This window comes from Hypanus sabinus, chromosome 13 (genome assembly GCF_030144855.1).
Source record: "Hypanus sabinus isolate sHypSab1 chromosome 13, sHypSab1.hap1, whole genome shotgun sequence".
Classification (NCBI taxonomy): domain Eukaryota; kingdom Metazoa; phylum Chordata; class Chondrichthyes; order Myliobatiformes; family Dasyatidae; genus Hypanus; species Hypanus sabinus.
In genome coordinates this window covers 5,166,229-5,192,505 of record NC_082718.1, presented here as the reverse complement: position 1 = coordinate 5,192,505, position 26,277 = coordinate 5,166,229, and the positions used below count along the sequence as shown (strand labels likewise).

At 41.5% G+C, this 26,277-nt stretch overlaps 1 long non-coding RNA gene across 1 annotated transcript in view; it reads right to left on the bottom strand.

Annotated features, from left to right (window-relative positions):
- The window catches only part of LOC132403586 (uncharacterized), a 42,204-nt gene that overhangs the window by 12,439 nt on the left and 3,488 nt on the right, over positions 1-26,277 (bottom strand). The gene's annotated exons all lie outside the window — the stretch shown is intronic.

Below are 26,277 nucleotides of genomic sequence, written 5' to 3'. Positions count from 1 at the left end.
AATTCACTTGGTCTGACACACTTCAAGTTCTCCGCTGTAAACGACATGTATTCTATGGTAACAACAAGATTTGGCTCCATTGTGAAACATCGTGCCTTCCTCCAAGACAAGGAATACCGGGTCGAGACAGGTACCCTGGTTGACAAATTCTCACCTTATGTCAGCAAAACTGAAGAGCTTGCTGTTCAGGAAGGTAAGGAGGCTGAACATATACCAGTCTATACTGGGAGATCGGCAGTGGAGAGAGTCGGCAGCTTTAACTCCTGGGTGTTAATGTATTGGAGGACCTGGGCCTGCAATCATAAGGAAGGTGCGAAAGTGTCTTTACTTTCTTAGAACGTTAAGTAAGTTTGGCTTGTTGTGGACGTTGTAATAAATGTCTACAGATGTACCGTTGAAAGTATCCTGACTGGTTGTATCATGGTCTGGTACAGCATTTCGATTGTGCAGGAACATATGGAGCTGCAGAGCGTGAGGACTCCACTCAATATATTCCTGGTGTGCAAATCCCTCCCCTCCATCAGTAGTATCAATGAGGGGAGGGGTGCAGCCTCAAGAAGGCAGTGCCTTCTATGGATTGAAGATCCCCACCATCCAGCCCGGGCCATCTTTTTGTAGCTCCCATCCAGCAGGACCTTGAGCAGCCTGAAGTCTCAAAAAGCATGGAAAAGAACAATTGGAAACATAGAAAATCCTACAGTAAAATACAGGCCCTTCGGCCCACAAAGCTGTGCCGAACATGTTCTTACCTGAAAAATTACCTAGTGTTACCCATAGCCTTCTATTTTTCTGAACTCCATGTACCTGTCCAGGAGTCTCTTAAAAGACCCTATTGTATTCACCTCCACCACTGTTGCTGGCAGCCCATTCCAGTCTCTCACCACTCTCTGCATAAAAAACTTAACCCTGACATCTCCTCTGTTCCTACTTCCAAGCACCTTAAAACTGTGCCCTCTCGAGCTAGCCATTTCAGCCCTGGGAAAAAGCCTCTGACTATCCACATGATCAATGCCTCTCATCATCTAATACCTCTTTCAGGTCACCCCTCATCCTCTGTCTCTCCAAAGAGAAAAGGCCGAGTTCACTCAACCTATTCTCATAAAGCATGCTTCCCAATCCAGACAATGTCATTGTAAATCTCTTCTGCACCCTTTCTATGGTTTACACATCCCTCCTGTAGTGAGGCGACCAGAACTGAGCACAGTACTCCAAGTGGGGTCTGACCAGGGTGCTATATAGCTGCAACATTACCTATCGGATCTTAAACTCAATCCACAATTGATGAAGACCAATGGACCATACGCCTTCTTAACCACAGAGTCAACCTGTGCAGCAGCTTTGAGTGTCCTATGGACTTGGACCCCAAGATCCCTCTGATCCTCCACACTGCCAACAGTCTTACCATTAATACTATATTCTGCCATCATATTTGACCTACCAAAATGAACCACCTCACGCTTATCTGGGTTGAACTCCATCTGCCAGTTCTCAGCTCAGTTTTGCATCCTATCAATGTCCCGGTGTAACCTCTGACAGCCCTCCACACTATCCACAGCACACCCAACCTTTGTGTCATCAGCAAACTTACTAACCCATCCCTCCACTTCCTCATCCAGGTCATTTATGAAAATCACGAAGAGTAAGGGTCCCATAACAGATCCCTGAGGCACACCACTGGTGTCCGACCTCCATGCAGAATATGACCCGTCCACAACTACTCTTTGCCTTTTGTGGGCAAGCCAGTTCTGGATCCACACAGCAATGTCCCCTTGGATCTCATGCCTCCTTACTTTCTCAGTAAGCCTTCCATGGGGTACCTTATCAAATGCCTTGCTGAAATCCATATACACTACATCTACTACTCTACCTTCGTTAATGTGTTTAGTTATATTCTCAAAAAATTCATTCAGGCTCCTAAGGCACAACCTGCCTTTTGCAAAGCCATGCTGACTATTCCTAATCAGATTATTCCTCTTTAAATGTTCATAAATTCTGCCTCTCAGGATCTTTTTCACTTCACTTCAATCATTCAATTTCTGAACAAACCGGCAAAATCCGAATGACTACAGTTCAGTAACACCATGCCCTGAAATGGACTTGGTGCTGTTTCTTCTAATTGTGTTTTCTTGTAAAAATTGTGTATAATCTGTTTTTCTCATGAATGCTGATTATATAACCCAATGTGCCTGTGATGCTGCTTCCAAGTTTTTCATTACACCTTTGCAAACATGCATTTGTGCATATGACAATGAACTCAACTTTGATTTTGATATTGCGGCCTAAGAGGTGACCTGTTTAAAGTGAATGAAATGATAAAGGGAAATTATTAAATGGAAACCATTTTATTTACTGTGGAAATCCAATTCCTTTAAACCTGACCTTAACATTTAAATTCCTCACTGTTCTCATTTCAGTGGAACTCTCCTGGACTCAACACATAAGTGCAATTACAAAGAAAGTTCAACAGCACCTCTACTTCCTTAGGAATTTACAAAGATATGGCCTGACACCCTGAACTTTGACAAACTTCTATAGATGTGTGGTAGACAGTATATTGACTGGCTGCATCATAGCCTGGTATGGAAACACCAATGCTCATAAATCGAAAATTCTAAAAACAAAATGTTGGATATTGCCCAGTCCATCACAGGTAAGGCCCTCCCCACCACTGAGCTTATCTACACGAAGCACTGTCACAGCAAAGCAGTACCCATCATCAGAGACCCCCACCACCCAGGTCATGCTCTCTCCTTGCTACTGCCATTAGGAAGGTACAGAAGTTTCAGGACTCCAGGTTCAGGAACAGTTATTACCCCTCAATCATCAGGTTTTGAATCAAAGGGGATAACTTCACTTGCCCCGTCACAGAAATACTCTCACAAGCTATGGTCTCACTTTCAAGGACACTTCATCTCAGTATCTTGATATTTGTTGTTTAAGGATATTATAGCCAGGGGACAAGCTCCCACTACCTACCAAATGCTCTGAATGGCGTGCGCCTCAAATAGCCTCTAACAACCAAGTCCAGCTCCTGTCTTCACGTATGGCTTAGCTACTAAGCCTGGTGGAACCTTTTCTACTGACAGGAGAAGGGTCAAAAGTGGGTTACTGGCTCCTTAAAATCAGTCACTTCAGGCCGACAGGACTCATCAGCTGTGATTGGTAACTCATCTAGGAGAAGGAAAACTCTGATCTCAAACCTCCACTGCCTTGTGGCTCTACCCACTCATGGAGAAGGCTTCTGGAGTGAACCCTGAGGGAAAAATTCAGAGCTGGAGTCCCTAAGGCAGTCCTTCGTTGATTTCAACGCTGACTGGCAGCTACTATGACACTGCCAGACCAAACTGTATCGGTCTCTGCCGTCCCCTTGGGTTCATCAGAGGCGTGGAGAGGGGGAGATTGCTACATGGGGAACAGCTTGCTCTTCGTATTGTACTGGCCTGGCTTGCGTATCAAGACAGCTAGGACGCAATAATCTATGGTCTACTCTATCCAATGGAAGCCTCACTCACATTTATTACTATTATTATTTCCTCTTTCTTTTTGTATTTGCACAGTTTGTTATCGTTTGTGCTCTGGTTGGAGAGCCTTTCATTGATCCTATTATAGTTATTGGATTTATTGAGTATGCCTGTAAGAAAATGAATTTCAGGATTGTATATGGTGACATAACACACAAAATGCTGGTGGAACACAGCAGGCCAGGCAGCATCAATAAGGAGAAGCACTGTCGACGTTTCAGGCCGAGACCTTTCGTCAGGACCAGCATTTTGTGTGTGTTTGAATTTCCAGCATCTGCAGATTTCCTCGTGTATGGTGACATAATATTTCTTTTGATAATGAACTTACCTTGAACTTTGAAATTAGTGTTAGACTATTTGGAAATGAAATCGGAAAGCAGTTTTCCGCTCCAAGGATTCTAGAAATGCAGAATGTTGTGAATGCTGAGACGCAATTGGAATTGCCAACTGTGGACTCATTTGTTCTTGTAAGTTCAGGGAAATAGACTAGAGACAAGTATGTGGTGTTGAGGCTGATGCCAATCGTGATCCATATGAATGATAGAACAGTAACAGAGGCTTCTGTTGCAAATGATCTGGTCTATTAGCCTCAACAATGTGATTGGGCACTAAACAGGGCCTGTTCAGGAGTCAGCCTGTGGTGGGGATGAATGAGAGGACAGAGGCATCAGAACACAACATTTTGGAAGAGGAGTGGTGTATCAGAGGGAGCATTGTTCATAATGGACCGGTAGGGGCACTGTGTTTTGTTGGATTATGGGCCTGAGTAGATTTGGGATTGGGATGGGCTTTGATATGAGTTGGGGTGGAGAGAGATTGGGAAGAGAGGGACAAGTGAGGATGCAGCTGATATGGATTCAGCGATCGCATGGTCAGGACCTGGACTAGAGACCAGTATGCTTTGGGGGAGTTGGTGTGGGTCATGGGAGAGACCTGAATGCATCTGACGTCCTCCCCAGGTTTTGTACATCCGATGGGTGGCACTCCCCGGATCCCAGGGTCTGTTGGACTGAAGAGCATGTGAATGGCTACAATGAGATGATAAGAGCACATTACTGGAAAGGGATTAATACTCCTGAAGTTTACATACATTTCTTACAATGTCTGAGGTGGTTGTCTTTTTCATACAATTGGCTTTTTTCAAAACTCTACTGATTTTTTCCTTTGTCCTCTTCTCCAATTAATTACTAAATCAATATCGATGATGAAAAGACTCTTTTATCTCCTCCAAAATAAGATTGTGAAACATTTGCCTGGTTGTTTTTTAAAGCACGTTCCTAGCAAAATTCAATTTGCTCAGATCCTGGCGCAACCTGTGCAGATTACTTACATTTATACCACCAGATCATAACTTTTCCCACAATACTTTAAATCATGGCTAAAGCAGGCCAGTCTTTGGTTTCTCTGGGGACTGTTTCTCCATTGTGAGATGGGGCTTTCAGCTCAGCTCTTTTCTATGAACGTCACATAATATCTGGTTCTGACTTCAGGATGAAAATCAAAAACTGCAGGTGCTAGAAATCTGAAAAAAAAAGTGCAGGAAGCCGTTGGGCTGCCAGGCAGTAGGATTAGTTAAAAAGATCCTAGAGCTGAAACATTAACTCAGTCTCTCTTTCTGTTGAAGGTGCCTGACTTACAAAGTGTTTCCAGCATGTTGTGTTTAGCTGCAAACTTCCAGGAAACTGGGATCCAAAAGCAACCATATTCAGTTGCCAGACTGCAAAGCTACTTAGATGCAGCATGACTGGAGATTGGACAGGAGTCCATAACTATGGCAGTGGTGGACCCATTCATATGACACAGCATCCACACCACCAACACTCGACTCAAAAACAGCTACATCCCCCAAGCTATCAGGCTGATCAACACCTTCAGCCATGAACCCAACCCACCACCACTACATCCACATCAACTCCTCTCCAAACTCCCTCAGCACCTTTCACCCCGCCATAATCTGCCGCTTTACGCTTGCACTCCACACCTCATACCTGAACTGATACAGTCACTGTCCTAGTGTGTTTACTTTATCATTTCATGTTAGCCACTATGTTCGGATCTCCTGCACCTAGTAACACTTTACGTACATATTGTTGTGTCCTGTAACAGTCACCAGAGAGACACTGAAACCCGTGGTTATAGATATGTTTTATTCAACAAAATGAGCAACAGGCATCATGTTGAGACACACATGGAGGAAGAGGCCTCCCAACCCATTATTTTTATATGCTACACACCCAAAATGCTGGAGGAACTCAGCAGACCAGGTAGCATCTATGGAAAAGTGTAAACAATTGACACCTCAGGCTGAGACCCTTTGTCAGGATTTTTAGGGATGCTTACCCTGAAGAAGTTTAAATCTTCCCTTTGATGGGAGGTCAGTGAAATTCTTCCTCACTGCTCCCCCTCTATAATCTCTGGTACCCTCTGACTTGTGTACTTTTTCCACAGATGCTCCCTGGCCTGCTGAGTTCCTCCAGCATTTTGTGTGTATTGCTTGGATTTCCAGCATCTGCAGATTTTCTCTTCTTTGTGATTTTTATATGCTAAGGATCAAAGGTAACAGCAGGACAATTTGATAGTTACCATGTATCTACAATGCTTCCTTTGAATTACATATAGTTTTCACATAGCTTCTTCACTGCCACACTCCAGACACCCAAAACGAATGTTAATCAGCAATGTCTGTTTTGCAATCAACTCCAGTCCACAGCTCCAGCTTTTCAGGACTGCATTTTTAATTCAATCTACAATCTATGTTCACGTCTAAAGATTGGTTGCTGGTGAAATTAATATTTGCTATATACCCTAACTCCAGAATACACCCTAACACATACAATCAGTCTATGTATACAAGTTAATTTTATGTATATTGGCCATGCTCAACAGTTACTTAGAGTCATAGAGAAGTACAACACAGAAACAGGCCTTTCAGCCCATCTAGTCCATGCCAATGCAATCGACCTGCACCCCATATCCCTACTATCCATGTACCTATAGCCCTCCATATCCCTACTATCCATGTACCTATAGCCCCCCATATCCCTACTATCCATGTACCCATCCAAACTTCTCTTAAAAGTTGAAATCAAGCTCACATGGACCACTTGTGCTGGCAGCTTATTCTATTCTCCCAGGACCCTCTGAGTGAAGAAGTTTTCTGTCATATTCCCTTTAAACTTCTCACCTTTCACCCTTAAGCCCTGATCTCTGGTTGTGGTCCCATCCAACCTCAGAGGAAAAAGCCCGTTTGCATTTACCCTGTCTATACCCTTCATAATTTTGTATACCTCTATCAAATTCCCTCTCAGTCTTCCACATTTTAAAGAATACAGTGCTAACCTATTCAATCTTTCCTTATAAATCAGGTCCTCCAGACACGGCAACATCTCAGTAAGTTTTCTCTGTATTCTTTCAACCTTATTTACATCTCTCCTGTAAGCAGATGACCAAAACTGTACAAATTCTCCAAATTAGGCCTCATCAATGTCTGATACAACTTTAACAAAACATCCCTTCTTCTGTGTTTAATTCATTGATTTATGAAGTCCAACGTGCCAAAAACTTCCTTTATTACCATATCTACCTTCAATGAATTCTGGACCTGTATTCCCAGATCCCTTTGTTCTACCACACTCCTCAGTGCCCTAACGTTCACTGTGTAAGACCTACTCTGATTGGACCCACCGAAGTGCATACCTTGCACTTGTCCGCATTAAGTTCCATCTGCCATTTTTCAGCCCATTTTTCCAGCGGATGCAGATCCCTCTGCAAGCCATGATAACCTTTCTCACTGTCCACTACACCCCCAATCTTGCGCTGATCCCTGCGGCACTCTACTAGTCACAGGCCTCCAGTCAGAGAGGCAACCCTCTACTACCACTCACTGGCTTCTCCCACAAAACCAATGTCTAATCCAATTTACTACCTCACCCTGAATGCCAAGTGACTAAACGTTCTTGACCAACCTCCCATGTGGGAACTTGTCTAACGCCCTACTAAAGTCCATGTAGACAATATCCACTGCCTTGCCTTCATCCACTTTCCTGGTAATTTCCTCAAAAAATTCTGTAAGACTGGTTAGACGTGATCTACCACGCACAAAGCCATGCTGGCTATCCCTAATTAGTCCATGTCAATCCAAGTATTTATATATCCAGTCCTTTCAAATACCTTTCAATAACTTCCCCACTACTGACGTCAGGCTCACTGGCCTATAATTTCTTGGTTTCTGTTTAGAGCCATGTTTAAACAGCGGAACAACATTAGCTATCCTCCAATCCTCTGCTACCTCTCCTGTTGCTAAATATCTCTGCTAGGGCCCAGGCTATTTCTGTGCTATCTTCGCACAGGGTCCAAGAGGACACCTTGTCAGGCCCTAGAGATTTATCCACCCTGATTTGCCTTGGTAGCAAACACCTCCTCCTCTGTAATCGGTGCAGGGATCTTGAGGTTGATGCTGCTTTGCGTCACTTCTATAGACTCTGTATCCGTCTCCCAAGTGAAAATACTGTAGTTGTAAAGAATTTCTTTAAGATCTCCCTCATCTGATTTGGCTCTACACATGGACTACCATTCTGATCTCCAGAAGACCACTTTTGTCCCTTGCAATACTTTTGTTCTTAACATATCTATAGGATTCCTTAATTCTCCTTCACCTTGTTTGCTAGAGCAACCTCATGCCTTCTTTTAGTCCCCCTGATTTCTTTAAGTGTTCTCTTGCATTTCTTGTACTCAATAAGCATCTCATTTGTTCCCACTTGCCTATACCTGCTATGTACTTCCTTTTTTCTCTTAACCAGGGCCCCAATATCTATTGAAAACTGTTCCCTACACTTGTTATTCTGACAGGCACATACAAGCTTTGTACTCTCAAAATTTCGCTTTTGAAGGCCTCCCATTTTCCAAATACACCTTTCCTAGAAAACAGCCTTCCAGATAATTTCTGATACCATCAAAATTGGCCTTTCTCCAATTATTACCTTAACCCACAGACCAGACATATCTCTGCATATTTACTTTGAAACTAATGACTTTGTGGTCACTGGATGTAAAGTATTCCCCTACACAAACTTCTGACACCTGCCCTGCCTCATTCCCTAAGAGCAGATCCAGTACTTTCTCTTGTTGGCACTTCTATGAACTGATGAAGGAAACTTTCCTCAGCACATTTGGTAAACTCTATCCAATCTAGTCCTTTTACATTATAGGAGTCCCAGTCAATATGTGGAAAGTTAAAATCACCTCCTGTAACAACCTTATGTTTTTTGGAACAGTCTGCAATCTCTTTACAAACTTATTCCTCTAAATCTGTAGGACAGTTGGGTGTCTGTAATATAGCCCCATTAATGTGGACATACCTTTCTTATTTCTCAGTTCCACCCATAACATCTCACTAGTCGAGTTCTCCAGTCTGTCCTGATGGATCACTGTTGTGACATTTTCCCTGACTAGTAACGCCACCCCTCCTCCTTTAATTCCTCCCGCTCTGTCACGTCTAAAACAACAGAACTCCCACAATATTGACAGGCCAGTTCTACCCCTCCTGCAACCAAGTCTCACTAATGGCTACAATGTCATAATTCCATGTGTTGATCATGCCTTGAGCTCACCTTCCTTTCCTACGATACTTTTTGCTTTGAAATACATGCAGCTCAGAACACCAGCTGCACCATGCTCATCAGTCTCCACAACCCCTCCACTAACTGTTCTGGCATTCTGGTTCCCATTCCCCTGCAATTCTAGCTTAAATCCCACCGTGCAGCCCTAACAAACCTTTCTGCCAGGGTATTAGTCCCCCTCCAGTTCAGGTGCAAACCGTCCCTTCTGTACAGCCCCACCTTCCCAGGAGGAGAGCCCAGTGATCCAAAAATCTTATGCCCTCCCCTCCCACACTAACTCTTTAGCCACATGTTAAACCATATAATCGTTCTCGTTCTGGCCACACTAGCACGTGGCATGGGTAGCAATCCTGAGCTCACAACACATTAACATAGCACCCAACTCCCTGAACTCCCTATGCAGAACCTTGTCAATCGTCCCACCCATGTCATTGGTACCTACATGAACCACGACTTCTGGCTGTTCACTGTCCCACTTAAGAATGCTGAGGACTCGATCCGAGATATCCTGGATTCTGGCACCCAGGAGGAAACATACCATCTAGGAATCTTGTTCTCTTCCATAGAACCTCCTGTCCGTCCCTCTAACTAATGGACCCCCTATCACCACAGAGTGCCTCTTCCCTCCCCTTCCATTTTGAGTTCCAGACCCAAACTCAGTGCTAGAAACCTGACCACCATGACTTTCATCTGTTAGATTAACCCCGCCCCCCCAAACAGTATCCTCTGCACTGGCACCTTAACCCCTTTCCTTTTCCCGACTGTCACCCAGTCTCCTGTGTCATGCACCTTGGGTGTAACTACCTCTCTATATGTCCTATCTTTCACCCCTTCATTTTCCTGAATTATCCAGACTTCATCCAGTTCTGGCTCCAACTCCTTAACACAGATTGTTAGAAGCAGCAGCTGGATGCAGTTCTCGCCGTTGTAGTTGTCAGAGACACCGGATTTCTCATGTTTCCTACATCCTGCAAGAGGAGCATTTCACTACTCTGCCTGGCTTCTTCACGGTCCTAACTGAGCAGATATAAAGGGCAGGGGAAAAAAGGATAACCTAAAGCTTTTCTTTACTTCGCTTTCTCTGGCTGAAGCCTCAAAAGCCTAAAGCCCCAAGATCACTACTCTGACTCTGCCCACTCAGATGACGGATGCTGCACTTGCCCCCACCTTCCTTTAATTTGCTGTTGCTATTCAATCCCAAACACTGATTGGTCACTGGTCAAAGCTCTGTTATGCTGCTGTGACCCGCTGCCGCCGTTTTCTACTCGGGCGGTGGACCCAAGTTAAATCCCCTCCTCTCAAACTTCTGAAGCCCAGAGTGGTTGCTGGTCAAAGCTTCATGCTTGTACATGGTGTTTCATAGCACTGCTTCAATATTTATGTTTACTGTGTGTTTTTTAATGTTGAATTTGGATCACTTTGTCCTCTTCTACACGCTACACTCATGTACCGAAAATTTTTGATAAACAATCTTGAAATTGCATTGTCTAAAATGCCGGACATAATCAGAAGAAATCCTGATTTCCCTGCTTCACCCTTAGCCCTGTAAAATCTGAGCTTTAAAAAAAAATCATTTTATGGGATGCGGGCATTGCCAGAAAAGCCAGCACTTATTGCCCATCCCTAGTTGCTCTTGAGAAGGTGATGATGAGCTGCCTTCTTGAACCACAGCAATCCCAGAGGTGTAGGTACACCCACAGTGCTGTTAGTGCTTATTCATATAATGGGTAAAATTTATTTCACACCTTACAGCAGCCCTTCTCAACCTTTTTGCACTGGGAGAACCCTTGAAATAATTTTCAGGTCTCAGGAAACCTCCACGTAAAAATTATTATATCTGCAACTCATGGTATATTAGCATGATCAGTTAGTTGAAAATATAATAATCCAAAAATAATTGTCAATGCTATTTTGAGTAGAGAATGAACTGTTAGCCAACCTTTCCTAAAGAAACAGGTAGTTAAGCTTGGCTTACCTTTCTTTAAATTAATATCTTTCCTTTCCTTTCACAAATATTTAAAACTCATAAGTCAAACATAATAAAAAGTACTCCATTTTGAGTACTGTTGGGGGGGAAACGACCTACCGGGGTGGGGGGGAGCAACGGCAGCCGTGCCTCTGGCACTGAGTCTGGCCCTGTGGCTGAGAAGGTAGGTAGGGAACTGAAGAGGATGGCAGCAGTATTAGGGGAATCTGTAGTCAGGGGGACTGACAGGCGATTCTGTGGACGTGAGAAGAAAACACAGATGGTAGTTTGCCTCCCAGGTGCCAGGGTCCACGATGTTTCTGAATACATCCACAATATCCTGAAATGGGAAGGAGAGCAGCCAGAAGTTGTGGTGCATATTGGTACCAACAACATAACTAGAAAAAGGAAGAGGTCCTGAAGAAAGGATTACAGGGAGTTAGGAAGGAAGCTGAGAAGCAGAACCTCAAGGGTAGTAACCTCGGGATTGCTGCCTGTGCCTCGCGACAGTGAGGATAGGAACAAAATGAGGTGGCAGATAAATGTGTGGCTGAAGAATTGGAGCAGGGGTAGGGATTCAGATTTCTGGATCATTTCAAATTGCTTCTCAGATCGGAGTTCTGAGAGGCGGGACTGCGCAGGTGCGTGAAGGAGGCCCGGGAAGGAGGGAAGATATAAAAAGAACACAGCCTTAAGCAGCGGGCAGCTTCGTTTGCGGGCAGCGGAGTGAGCCGGGCGCAGAGTGTAGGGCTTGGGCTCAGGGGGCTTAGGCAGAAGAGGGCACAGTAGGCTTATCTTTTAGTTCTCCTTGTTATTTTCAGTTATTCGGGAATTATGAGTGTGAGGACAGCTTGTTGTTCTCGGTGTCGGATGTGGGAGATCCTGGAGTCTCCGAGCCTCCCGGACGTCCACATCTGCGCCAGGTGCGCCGAACTGCAGCTCCTGAGGGACCGAGTTAGGGAACTGGAGCTGCAGCTCGATGACCTTCGCCTGGTCAGGGAGAGTGAGGAGGTGATAGAGAGGAGTTACAGGCAGGTGGTCACTCCGGGACCACGGGAGGCAGATAGGTGGGTCACGGTCAGGAATGGGAAGAGGCAGGTACTAGAGAGTACCCCAGTGGCTGTACCCCTTGACAATAAATACTCATGTTTGAGTACTGTTGGGGGGGACAGCCTTCCTGGAGGAAGTGACAGGTGCTGGGCCTCCAGCACAGAGGACGGCCCTGTAGCTCAGAAGGGTAGGAATAGAAGAAAGAGGACCATAGTAATAGGGGACTCGATAGTCAGGGGTTCAGACAGGCAGTTCTGTGGAGGTGATCGGGAGTCCCGGATGGTAGTTTGCCTCCCTGGTGCCAGGGTTCGGGACGTTTCTGATCGCGTCCAAGATATCCTGAAGTGGGAGGGTGAGAAGCCAGAGGTCGTGGTACATGTAGGTACCAATGACATAGGTAGGAAAGGGGAAGAGGTCCTGAAACGAGAGTATAGGGAGTTAGGAAGGCAGTTAAGAAGAAGGACCGCAAAGGTAGTAATCTCGGGATTACTGCCTGTGCCACGCGACAGTGAGAGTAGGAATGGAATTAGGTGGAGGATGAATGCGTGGCTGTGGGATTGGAGCAGGGGGCAGGGATTCAAGTTTCTGGATCATTGGGACCTCTTCTGGGGCAGGCGTGACCTGTTCAAGAAGGACGGGTTACAGTTGAATCCTGGGGAGACCAATATCCTAGCGGGGAGGATTGCTAGGGCTACAGGGCAGACTTTAAGCTAGTAAGATGGGGGGGGGGGGGGTGGGCGGGAATCAATTTGAGGAAACTATGGGAGAGGAGGTTAGTTCACCTGTAGAGCAAGTAAATAGACAGTGTGTGAGAGAGGAAAGGCAGGTGATGGAGAAGGAATGCGCTCAGCCCGAAGATGTAGGGGAGAAGAAAGAAAAGGATAATAAATTTGAATGCATTGTTAGGGATGAAAAGAGAGGAGGAGGTGGAGAGTATCTTAAATGTATCTATTTTAATGCTAGGAGCATTGTAAGAAAGGTGGATGAGCTTAAAGCGTGGATTGATACCTGGAATTATGATGTTGTAGCTATTAGTGAAACATGGTTGCAGGAAGGGTGTGATTGGCAACTAAATATTCCTGGATTTAGTTGCTTCAGGTGTGACAGAGTAGGAGGGGCCAGAGGAGGAGGTGTTGCATTGCTTGTCCGAGAAAATCTTATGGCAGTACTTTGGAAGGATAGATTAGAGAGCTCCTCTAGGGAGGCTATTTGGGTGGAATTGAGGAATGGGAAAGGCGTAGTAACACTGATAGGAGTGTATTATAGGCCACCTAATGGGGATCGTGAGTTGGAAGAGCAAATGTGTAAGGAGATAACAGATATTTGTAGTAAACACAAGATGGTGATTGTGGGAGATTTTAATTTTCCACACGTAGACTGGGAAGCTCATTCTGTAAAAGGGCTAGTGTTTGTGAAATGTGTGCAGGATAGTTTTTTGCAACAATACATAGAAGTACCGACTAGAGATGGGGCAGTGTTGGATCTCCTGTTAGAGAATGCGATAGGTCAGCTGACAGATGTATGTGTTGGGGAGCACTTCGGGTCCAGTGATCACAATAGCATTAGCTTCAATATAATTATGGAGAAGGACAAGACTGGACCTAGAGTTGAGATTTTTGATTGGAGAAAGGCTAACTTTGAGGAGATGCGAAGGGATTTAGAGAGAGTGGATTGGGTCAAGTTGTTTTATGGGAAGAATGTAATAGAGAAATGGAGGTCATTTAAGGGTGAAATTATGAGGGTACAGAATCTTTATGTTCCTGTTAGGTTGAAAGGAAAGATTAAAGGTTTGAAAGCACCATGGTTTTCAAGGGATATTAGAAACTTGGTTCAGAAAAAGAGGGATGTCTACAATAGATATAGGCAGCATGGAGTAAAGGAATTGCTCAAGGAATATAAAGAATGTAAAAGGAATCTTAAGAAAGAGATTAGAAAAGCTAAAAGAAGATACGAGGTTGGTTTGGCAAATAAGGTGAAAGTAAATCCGAAAGGTTTCTACAGTTATATTAAAAGCAAGAGGATAGTGAGGGATAAAATTGGTCCCTTAGAGAATCAGGGTGGTCAGCTATGTGTGGAGCCGAGGGAGATGGGAGAGATTTTGAACGATTTCTTCTCTTCGGTATTCACTAAGGAGAAGGATATTGAATTGTGTAAGGTGTGGGAAACAAGTAAGGAAGTTATGGAACCTATGACAATTAAAGAGGTGGAAGTACTGGCGCTTTTAGGAAATTTAAAAGTGGATGTCATTAGAAACGGGGATTGTGCCAGAGAATTGGCGTATTGCTCATGTGGTTCCATTGTTTAAAAAGGGTTCTAGAAGGAAGCCTAGCAATTATAGACCTGTCAGTTTGACATCAGTGGTGGGTAAATTAATGGAAAGTATTCTTAGAGATAGTATTTATAATTATCTGGATAGACAGTATCTCATTAGGAGTAGCCAGCATGGATTTGTGCGTGGAAGGTCATGTTTGACAAACCTTATTGAATTTTTTGAAGAAGTTACGAGGAATGTTGACGAGGGTAAGGCAGTGGATGTAGTCTATATAGACTTCAGCAAGGCCTTTGACAAAGTTCCATATGGAAGGTTAGTTAAGAAGGTTCAGTCGTTAGGTATTAATGCTGGAGTAATAAAATGGATTCAACAATGGCTAGATGGGAGATGCCAGAGAGTAGTGGTGGATAATTGTTTATCTGGATGGAGGCCAGTGACTAGCGGGGTGCCTCAGGGATCTGTTTTGGGCCCAATGTTGTTTGTAATATACATAAATGATCTGGATGATGGGGTGGTAAATTGGATTAGTAAGTATGCCGATGATACTAAGGTAGGAGGTGTTGTGGATAATGAGGTGGGTTTTCAAAGCTTGCAGGGAGATTTATGCCGGTTAGAAGAATGGGCTGAACGTTGGCAGATGGAGTTTAATGCTGAGAAGTGTAAGGTTCTACATTTTGGCAGGAATAATCCAAATAGAATATACAGGGTAAATGGTAGGGCATTGAGGAATGCAGAGGAACAGAGAGATCTAGGAATAACAGTGCATAGTTCCCTGAAGGTGGAGTCTCTTGTAGATAGGGTGGTGAAGAAGGCTTTTGGAATGCTGGCCTTTATAAATCAAAGCATTGAGTACAGAAGTTGGGATGTAATGTTAAAATTGTACAAGGTATTGGTAAGGCCAAATTTGGAATATTGTGTACAGTTCTGGTCACCGAATTATAGGAAAGATATCAATAAATTAGAGAGAGTGCAGAGACGATTTACTAGGATGTTACCTGGATTTCAGCACTTAAGTTACAGAGAAAGGTTGAACAAGTTAGGTCTCTATTCATTGGAGCGTAGAAGGTTGAGGGGGGATTTGATCGAGGTATTTAAAATTTTGAGAGGGATAGATAGAATTGACGTGAATAAGCTGTTTCCATTGAGAGTAGGGGAGATTCAAACAAGAGGACATGATTTGAGAGTTAGGGGGCAGAAGTTTAAGGGAAACACGAGGGGGTATTTCTTTACTCAGAGAGTGATAGCTGTATGGAATGAGCTTCCTGTAGAAGTAGTAGAGGCCAGTTCAGTTGTGTCATTTAAGGTAAAATTGGATAGGTATATGGACAGGAAAGCAGTGGAGGGTTATGGGCTGAGTGCGGGTAGGTGGGACTAGGTGAGATGAAGAGTTCGGCACGGACTAGGAGGGCCGAGATGGCCTGTTTCTGTGCTGTGATTGTTATATGGTTATATGGTTAATTGTAGCAGAGTAAAGAGTTAAATTGTACCACAGAGGCAAAATTCAAAAGGGCAAAGAATGCAGGACTGAAGGTGGTGTATTTAAATGTGCATGGCATTCGGAATAAGGTGGACAAACTCATGGTGCAATTAAGGATTGGTCAGTATGACGTTGTGGGCATCACTGAGTCGTGGCTGAAGGAAGGCCGTCGTTGGGAGTTTAACATCAAAGGATATACTTTGTATTGAAAGGACAGGCAGGAAGGCATAGGCAGTGGTGTGGCTCTGTTGGTAAGAGATGGAATTACATCGTTAGAAAGAGGTGACACGAAGTGAGAGAATGTTGAATCTTTGTGGGTGGAGTTAAGAAACTGTAAAGATAAAAAAAAATGGGTTAACATAAAAGGAGCGTTTGGCAGCTTTGGGCCTGTACTCTCTGGAGTTTAGAAGAATGCGGGAGGATCTCATTGAAACCTAATAAATGTTGAAAGCACTAGATAGGGTGGATGTGGAGAGGATGTTTCCTGTAGTGAGGGTATCCAGAACTAGAGGGCACAGCTTCAAAACTGACGGGTGACCTTTTAGAACAGAGGTAAAGAGGAATTTTTTTTTTGACAGAGAGTAATGAATCTTTGGAACATTCTGCCACAGACTGTGGTGGAGACCAAGTACATGGGTATATTTAAGATGGAAGTTGATAGTTTCCTGAACGATCAGAGTATCGAAGGATATGGCGAGAAAATAGGTGTGTGGGGTTGAATGGGATTCAGGATCAGCCATGATGGAATGGGCTAAGTGGCCTGATTCTGCTCCTGTGTCTTATGGGCACAGTTTTATACAAAACTTTTGAAAAAAGATTTTCTTACTAAGTGATATGATCATAGAAACCCAGAACTTGTCCAGGGGCAGGTCAGTAAATCTCATCTTGAGTGCATGATCAGACCGCAGCTCACAAAGTTCCTCCTCCACTCTCAAAGTCAAGTTTTCAGGTTGAGCAGAAGATTCAGAGAAAAAGTCCCTCACCCAGTCATATACTTGCATTGAAAGGGAGAAAAAATATTGTTCAATTTTGTTCTACAGCTCTTTCAAGTGGTGTTCAATAAAACTCGAGGCTTTCTGATATCCTTCCTCATTCTCAATCCCAAGCAGCAGTGGAAACATTTCAAGATTTCCTTTTGCAACATGATTTTTCCAACAATTCAATTTCCTTTTAAATCCAAGAATCTTGTCACTTGAAGTCAAGTTTTCTCCAGGGCCTTGCAGAGACTTGTTCAACTGGGTCATATGATGAAACATGTCAGTTCAGCTGGCTAGCTTCTGTAGCCATTTTTCATCTTCAAAGCACTTAGCAAAATCTGGCCTACTATTTCCTTGAAGGTACTCCAACAACTCACCTTTCAGCTCAGACACCTTGTTGAGAACTCTTCCTCTGCTAAGCCACCAGACTTCTGTATATAGCAGGAGATTGGTTTTTTCTTGTAGGGGTGGGGCTTAGTTTGTTTTCTAATTTTATTTTTCCTTCACCAGTTTGTTTTAGTTTTTTCATTTGGGCTGTTTTTGAACTTCAAATATGTCTGCATTGTCGTCACTTCCAGGTCCGCTCTTTATTTTTGTTCCTCTTCCGGGTGCATGAGTTCATAATTTGGTTCACCCTTTTTAAACCAAAGGGTTGATTTTAGAATTATGGCTCAGACCATTAATTTTGTGTCTTGGAATACTAATGGTTTAAACCATCCGATTAAACGAAAGAAGATTTTCAAAGTATTCCAAAGACTTAATGCTCATATCATTTTTGTACAAGAAACTCATGTGAGGAAGGAGGACAAATATCGCTTTTTTAGGTCTTGGCAAGGTCAACAGTATCATTCGAATTCGAATGCCAAAGTAAAAGGAGTTTCAATTTTTATTGACTCCTCTATTGCATTTGTTCAACACGATATCTTTTTGGATCCGAATGGTAGATTTTTGTTAATTACGGGTTTACTTTGTTATAAAAAGATTGCTTTGGTTAATGTTTATGCTCCAAATGTGGATTGTCCTGATTTTTTTAAGTCCTTATTTACTTCTTTACCCAATCTAAATGAATATAAGTTAATAATGGGTGGTGTCTTTAATTGTTGTTTAAATCCTTTGATGGATAAATCTTTATCTATTCACACTTTACCCAATAAGTCAGCCACTTGTATTAACTCCTTTTTGACTGATAATAGAGTTTTTGATGTTTGGAGATTTCGGCATCCTAACGACAAAGAGTTTTCTTTTTTCTCACGTTTATCATTCTTATTCGAGAATTGATTATTTTTTTATTGACTCTTGTTTTATTCCATCAGTAATCGGTTGTAATTATGATATTATAGCTATCTTTGACCATGCTCCATTAAAACTTTCTATTAAATTTATGGATACAGTTTCTAATGCCAGACAATGGCGATTTGACTCTACCTTACAGCAAGATCCGGACTTTATTAAATTTATGAAGGAACAGATCGATTTCTTCTTTTCAACTAATTCCACGGATGATATTTCTTGCGGAACACTTTGGGACACTTTTAAAGCGTATATACGTGGACAGATTATCTCTTACTCCGTTGGTTTGAGAAAATGCATTAAGAAGGAAACTCTTTTATTGGTCGAGAAAATTAAAGAGTTTGACAAGAAATATTCGATCACTCCTAGTAGGGAGCTTTACAAACAAAGGGTTGAACTTCAAATGGAACATAGTTTATTACTTACATCTCCGAATGAAAATCAATTAATGAAAACCAGATCTGATTTTTATATACATAGTGATAAATCAGGTAAACTGTTAGCTAGTCAGTTGAAGAATGCTTTGGTTAAATGTCAAATCACTAAGATTCGTCAGCAGAATGGGGATTTGACAGTTAACCATGATGAGATAAATAAGTCATTTCAAGACTTTTATACCTCCCTGTATCAATCTGAATTCCCTCAGGATCGTAATACCATGTGTGATTTTCTTGGGAAATGTAATTTCCCAAGATTATCATCCGATAATCTTTCAATATTAGATACTCCTATTACGGACGCAGAAATCAAAGGGGTTATTTCCTCAATGAATTCTGGGAAAGCACCAGGTCCAGATGGGTATACAGTAGAATTTTTAAAAAGTTTTTCCGCTACTCTTTCTCCTTGGTTATGTAGGGTTTTTGAGGAAGCAATTAGATTGGGGAATTTGCCACAAACTTTTTATAGAGCTTCCATTTCTTTAATATTGAAGAAAGATAAAGACCCTACTGACTGTGCATCCTTTAGACCAATATCTTTATTGAATGTAGACTCCAAGATTTTTTCCAAGTTACTGGCATCCAGGTTGGAGAAGGTATTACCTCAAATTATTTCAGAAGATCAAACCGGTTTTATTAAAAATCGCTATTCTTTTTTCAACGTTAGGAGATTACTGAATATTGTTTATATTCCTTTACATTGCACTTTAGAATGTGTGATTTCATTAGATGCGGAGAAAGCATTTGATAGAGTTGAATGGCCTTACTTATTTAATGTGTTGGAGAAGTTTAATTTTAGTCCAACATTCATTTCTTGGATTAAACTGATTTATCACACTCCAGTAGCCTAATAATCAAAGATCTCCCTTTTTTCGTTTATTTCGGGGCACTAGACAAGGATGTCCTCTTAGCCCATTACTATTTAACATTGCTTTAGAACCTTTGGCAATTGCCATCAGAGAATCACAGGATATTTTGGGTATTAATCGTGGGACAGATATTCATAAGTTATCTTTGTATGCAGATGATTTATTATTATTCATTTCTAATCCTGAGAAATCTATTCCAGCAGTTCTATCATTGTTGGCTCAATTTAGTGAGTTTTCTGGGTATAAGTTAAAACTTAATAAGAGTGAATTGTTTCCTTTGAATAGACAGGTCCCAATATATGGAAATTCACCTTTTAAATTAGTTAATGACTCTTTTATTTACTTAGGGATTAAAATCACAAAAAACCATAAAGATTTATTTAGGTTTAATTTTTTACCCATAATTGATCAGATTAAAGGCTTGTTTACTAAGTGGTCACCATTATCTTTATCTCTAATAGGCAGGATTAATGCTATTAAGATGGTTATTTTACCTAAGTTTTTATATATTTTTCAAGCGGTACCAATTTTTATTCCGAAATCTTTTTTTTACTAATGTTGATTCAAAAATTTCCTCATATATATGGCAGAATAAAAATCCCAGGTTAGGTAAAATATATTTACAGAAGACAAAAAAGGAAGGTGGATTAGCATTACCTAATTTTAGATTTTATTATTGGGCAGTTAATATTAGATATTTGTTATGTTGGTTGAAAGACTGGGGTGGATCTTTTGGCCCTCATTGGGTGAGTTTAGAAATTAAATCAGTACCAGCTTATGCTCTGGGTTCTATTTTAGGGACTTCTCTCCCTTTTGCTCTTTCTAAATTGCCGAAGCGAATTGACAACCCGATAGTTAAACAGACTTTACATATGTGGTTTCAATTTCGGAAATTTTTTGGGTTGACTCAATTCGTTTTAAATAGTCCTATTGTATCTAATTGCTTTTTCCACCCTTCCATTATAGATCAAGCTTATTCGGCTTGGAAAACTAAGGGATTACTAAGATTTTCTGATTTATTTTTGGACAATTGTTTTATGTCTTTTGAGCAATTATCTAATAAATATAATTTGCCTAGATTTCATTTTTTTAGATATTTACAGATTAGGCATTTTTTAAGTACTGTACTTCCTATGTTTCCAAATTTTGTGCCTTCAGATATTTTGGAGAGTTTGTTTGAATTAAACCCTTTTCAAAAAGGGCTTATATCAAAACTTTATAATATAATTATGAAGATAAGTTCAGAGCCCCTTTAGAAGACCAAAAATGATTGGGAAAGAGAGCTTAATCTTATTATTCCTATTGAGAATTGGGATAGAATCATTCAATTAGTTAATACATCTTCGATATGTGCCAAACATTCATTAATACAATTTAAGGTCGTACATAGGGCCCATATGTCCAAAGATAAATTAGCTCATTTTTATTCTTATATAAATCCTATTTATGATAGATGTCAATTTGAAACTGCGTCTTTAACTCATATGTTTTGGTCATGTCCTCTTTTGAAAAAATATTGGAAAGATATTTTTGATATTATCTCTGCGGTTTTGAATATCGATTTACAACCTCATCCTATTACCGCAATTTTTGGTTTACCAATGATGGACTCACTGCATTTATCTTCTTCTGCCCGTCGAATGATTGCATTTCTAACTCTGATGGCTAGAAGATCTATATTGTTGAATTGGAAGGAAATTAATCCTCCCACAGTATTTAATTGGTTCTCTCAAACTATGTTATGTTTAAATTTAGAAAAAATTAGAAGTGGTGTATTCGATACTTTTATTAAATTTGAAAAGATATGGAGACCATTTATTCAATATTTTCATATTTGTAATATGACCCTGTTCCAAGTTCATTTGATTTTTCAGCTTTAATCTTATGTATGTTGAGAGGTTCGGAGTGGATGACATTGATGATTATGTATTCTTGTGAGATATTATAAACAGCCCTTTTTTTCTCTTTTTCTAGTTTTTCTTCTTTTTTTCTTTCTTTTTTTGCTTCTTTTTTCTTTATTAGCTATTAGATTAGTAGGTTAGTTAATTTGCATAATATATTTTTTTCTTTTTTCTATTTTTTTATATTATATATTATGAAATATCTAGATTTACCATGTTCATACATATACTGTATGGTTCATGTTTTGGTAAACTCATTTATACTGTAACCATTGCTTATGTATTTTTTATGAGTAATGGAATTTTGTATGTTTGTAATCCCTTTATCAATATATCATTTGTATTTTGTTCATATTATTAATAATAATAAAAAGATTGAGAAAGAAAAGAAAAGGAGATTGGTGTGCTCTTTGTACCGGTTTTCACACAGTTGTTTTAAATATTCTCGAGTGAACTGGTCTTTATTTAATAAAGTTAACCATTTTTGTAGTATCATCCAGAACTTCTTTCATTTCATCTCCAGAAGTTTGACATCAGCACCTTCTTTAGAATGAAAATTTCCCTCTAATTTTCTACTACACCTGTAGAGTTTTTTTGCTCCCATAAGTGGCAAGTTGGGGGAGGTAATTCGGGAGGGAGAGGCTGACGTCACAGCCCAAATTGGGTGAGTCCATTCAGTGCTCGGAAAACACACTTTATCCTCCTCATCAGCCTACCGTCCCCCCCCCCTCCATGCAAAACAGCGCTCATCAATTATCAACAGCCTCCCCTATCTCACATCAGAAATTGAGAATGGACTCAAGCAAATAAGCACAGTCATACAGGGCTGAGAGACCTCTAATGAGATTGCTAACGGGGCTGCTCAGTCACTACCCACCACTACAAGCGCCAGCATCGCGCCAAGTTCAAAAAATGGTGTTTTTTTTTAATGACGATCTCTCATGGAATCCCAGTTGAGAAATCCTGCCTTACAGTGATTGAATTCATTAGATGTTCATGAAAGTGCTGAATATTTGGCACAAATATCAGCACATCTGGGCAGCCATTTCAACAATTGAAAAGCCCAAAGACATTAATTAACCAAACCATATAACCCAGGTAACCTCCACTTGAACCACTGTCCAATGTTAACTTAGTGCTTTATATCCTTCGTCATTCTGTATTAAAACATAACAACATTGATAGAGTTGTGCAAGAGAGACAACAGGCTGTGCAAGAGAGACAACAGATGGTGCAAACTTGGAGCAGCATATATGAAATTCTGGAGGAACTCAGCAGGTCAGATAGAATCACTGGAGATCTGTTCCTTTTCTAGGTTCTGAGTTCTGCATTTTGTATGGGAGTTCTTCATTTACCTCTTCTGCTTAATGGCGGTTGGCAGACCAACATGAGGTGCCTTGTTGCCATCTACTAAGTTGGAGTGTGGAGCAAAGAGACAGGAAATCTCTAAATTTCCACTCCCCCCCCCCCCAAATCAAATAATATCAAAAAGTCTAATGCACTTATTATATATATTCCAATGGAAACAATATCTTAATAAAATTTCCATGTTGATCTCTGTTTGTCCCAAAGATCTCAATTTAGTAATCAGATGTTTCCTTTGTACCTCATAGGATCTGCGTTCAAACAAAATGTGCTGCACTATGATAGGTGCACTCCCTACAAATACCAGTACCATGCATATTAATTCAGAACAGGGAATTATTCAACCTAGTATGTCCAATATGTAAATGTGTAAGTATAACTTCTCTCCTTTCATACCCATCTACCAGTTGCCACAGTGGTCAAATAGATTTTTTAATTATGGCTTTCATCTCCCCCTTATGTAAAGACACTGTTACATTTATATCCTTCATTTTAACTGATTGCTTGGCAAGAATGTCTGCCACCTCATTTCCTTCAACCCCGAAACCGGCAGGAACCCATGTGAAATGTATACATAGGCCTAGACACTGCAGCCTCAATAGCTGTCGTCCAATCTCAACAAGAATGTCTAGCCTACAATTTGAAGTACTTGTTTTAATAGATGTCAAGGCCAAGAACCAATTACAGCACAGGAGTACATAATCAAGACGTACTTCTTCGACCCATTCCAAGGCTAAAATGATAGCAACCATCTCAGCCATGAATACTGATAATTTGTCTGATAATCTTTTCGTAATTATCACCTGAAACATTGGAAGATAATCAGAAACATCTGCATGATCTTCACTGAATCTTTTGAACCATCTGTGTAGATATGCAAGAATCCACAATATCTGCCTTGCATATACTGCTGAATTTCCTGTGCCACTGATAAACAATCACTCCTCCTCTTGATCTTCTCCTAAATACTCAAATCAACTATAGGCAAGGATTATAACCATGGAGAAGTGACAGTCTATGGGTCCATAAACCACTTTAAACAACCCTAGATTTAGTGCACATTCATTTCCCATCCATCCAAACAGTGCCCTCAACATTCTACTAATGTTGCCAATATTGGATGACCAGATGACCACCAGTCCTCTTACGTGAACCCAAGAAACCATTGCTAACTGCGTAGATATAGAGGTACTTCACTCATTTCTACCAGTAATTCTGAAAATGGGATGATTTAATATTGCAACATAATCTCAGTGCTTCAGCTTGAATTTTATCTAGGGGCTGGTGAAGCTGATCCATAAGCAACACATCCATGATTAAAAATAGATTTGATTAAAGCAATATACATTTGTTTAAGTGACCTCCTACTCACAACCCAATCATATGCAACTCAGCACCTAATCACATTGAGGATTTTTTTTTGCACATCTGTAGAATTTTATTCACATGCACCTTCCATGTTAGGGTTGTGTTCTTCCACATGCCTAGAAACTTGAGTCTTTGCAACAGAAAATGTTAACCCCCACCGGTGTCCCCCATTCCTCTATTTCATTAATAGCTACCAGCATTTTCCAAACCATATAATTTATAATTTATATTCCTGCCTCTCTTCCACACTGCACCATCATCAGTACATAATGGTTTGAAAATGTCTGAGCCAACATTTAAGAAAATATCATTAATCATCATATTAAAAAGGAGTGAGCCCCATTCTCTATCTCATACTCCTTAGGGAATGTTGTTCCCACCCTGACTGTATCTTACTATCACATAAAACATCTTGAAACCATTGATGATTCTACTAATTCCCATCTTTTGCAGTTATGTCCATAACATATTAAAAGCTTTCCCTACATCAAAGAAAATTGTTACTACCAACTCTTTATTAACTTGGGCCTTACGAATATCACATTCCAAACTTAACCCTGAGTCCACAGTCGTTCTCTCTTCATGAAATCCAGATTGGTATACACCCATTTTTCCATTAACTTACACAAGATAAGAAAACATCGCTATAACCATTCATTCCATTACTTTAGATGTGAATCTAGTGAAATAGGTCTATAACTGGAGCAACATACAGAAAATGAGGGAGGAACATCACAGGCCAGGCAACATCTATGGAAAAGAGTAAACTATCAACATTTTGGGCCAAGACCCTTCATCAAGACTGGAGAAAATGATGAGTCATTAGAACAAGGAGATGGGGTAAGGGGAGAAAGAAATACAAGGTGGGAGGGGTGAAGTAAGTAAAGATGGGGAAGAGGGAGGGGAAGGGGTATGAGGGAGAGGAAAGGGAGGAGGGAAGAGGTAAAGGGGTGACTGGAGGAGGGATGGGGAGTTGGTGGGGAAGGTGGGTAAAGTGGCGAGGAAGGGGACGGAGGGGGAGTGAAGGGTGGAGGGGAGGAGGGTGAAGGGAGGAGAGGGTAGGAGGGAGAAGTGAGAGGTAAGGAGGAGGGAGAAGTGGAGGTGAGAGGTAGGGGAGGGAAGGAAAAGGTGGGGGAAGAGGAATGGGTAGGGGAGGGAGAAGTGGGAGGGGAGGGGAGCAAAGGAGGTGGGGACTGGAGGGAGAAGTGGGAGGGGGAAGGGGAAGGAAGGTTGGTCACTGGTCGTAGATGCAAACGACATATTTCACTGTCTTTGGCTCTACATGTGACAAATCAAGCTATTTTCACTCACTAATCTTCTTGAAACAGTGGAGTATGTGGCCACTCTTTCAGGTTTAACAAACGTTTTTGTGATTCCTAACATCCTGGGGGTGACCATGTGTGCCTTGTATACAGGAAATATACTGATATACTTGTATTTTTCCTGGTAACTCTAATTCCCTCTGATCTTATAGCTCTTCAAGGTGTTTCTAATCCTCCGATTCTGTCTCCTTGACTATCCCAGGACATAGTTACAGCCAGGGTTTCTCTCCATACACTTTTTGCCATCTCAGTAAAGCGGCATAAAAATAGGAAACACTTGGGAGGTCGCTTTGCCGAGCACCTATGCTCCATCCGCCAGGACAAAAAGGGCCTCCCAGTGTTCACCCATTTTTATTCCACTTCCCATTCTGATATCTCCATCCATGGCCTCCTCCACTGTCGGGTTATGGCCGCACTCAGGTTGGAGGAACATCAACTTATATTCTATTCAGGTAGCCTCCTACCTGACGGCAGGAACATCGATTTCTCAAACTTCCAGTAATGCCTCCCCCCCCCCCTTCACCATTTCCCATCCCCTCGTCTCTCTCTCTCATGTTATCTCCTTGCCCGCCCATCGCTTCGCTCTGGTGCTCCTACTCCCACTCCTTCCCTCCCCCTCCAGGTTTCACCTATTGCCTGGGGCTTCTCTCTCCCCTCCCCCCACCTTTCAATTCTGCTCCTCAGCTTTTTTTCTCCAGTCCTGCTGAAGAGTTTGGGCCCAAAACATTGACTGTATCAGAATCAAGTTTATTATCACCAGCATGTGACGTGAAATTTGCTAACTGAGCAGTAGCAGTTCACAGCAATACATAATCTAGCAGAGAAAAAAAACACAAAATAATTA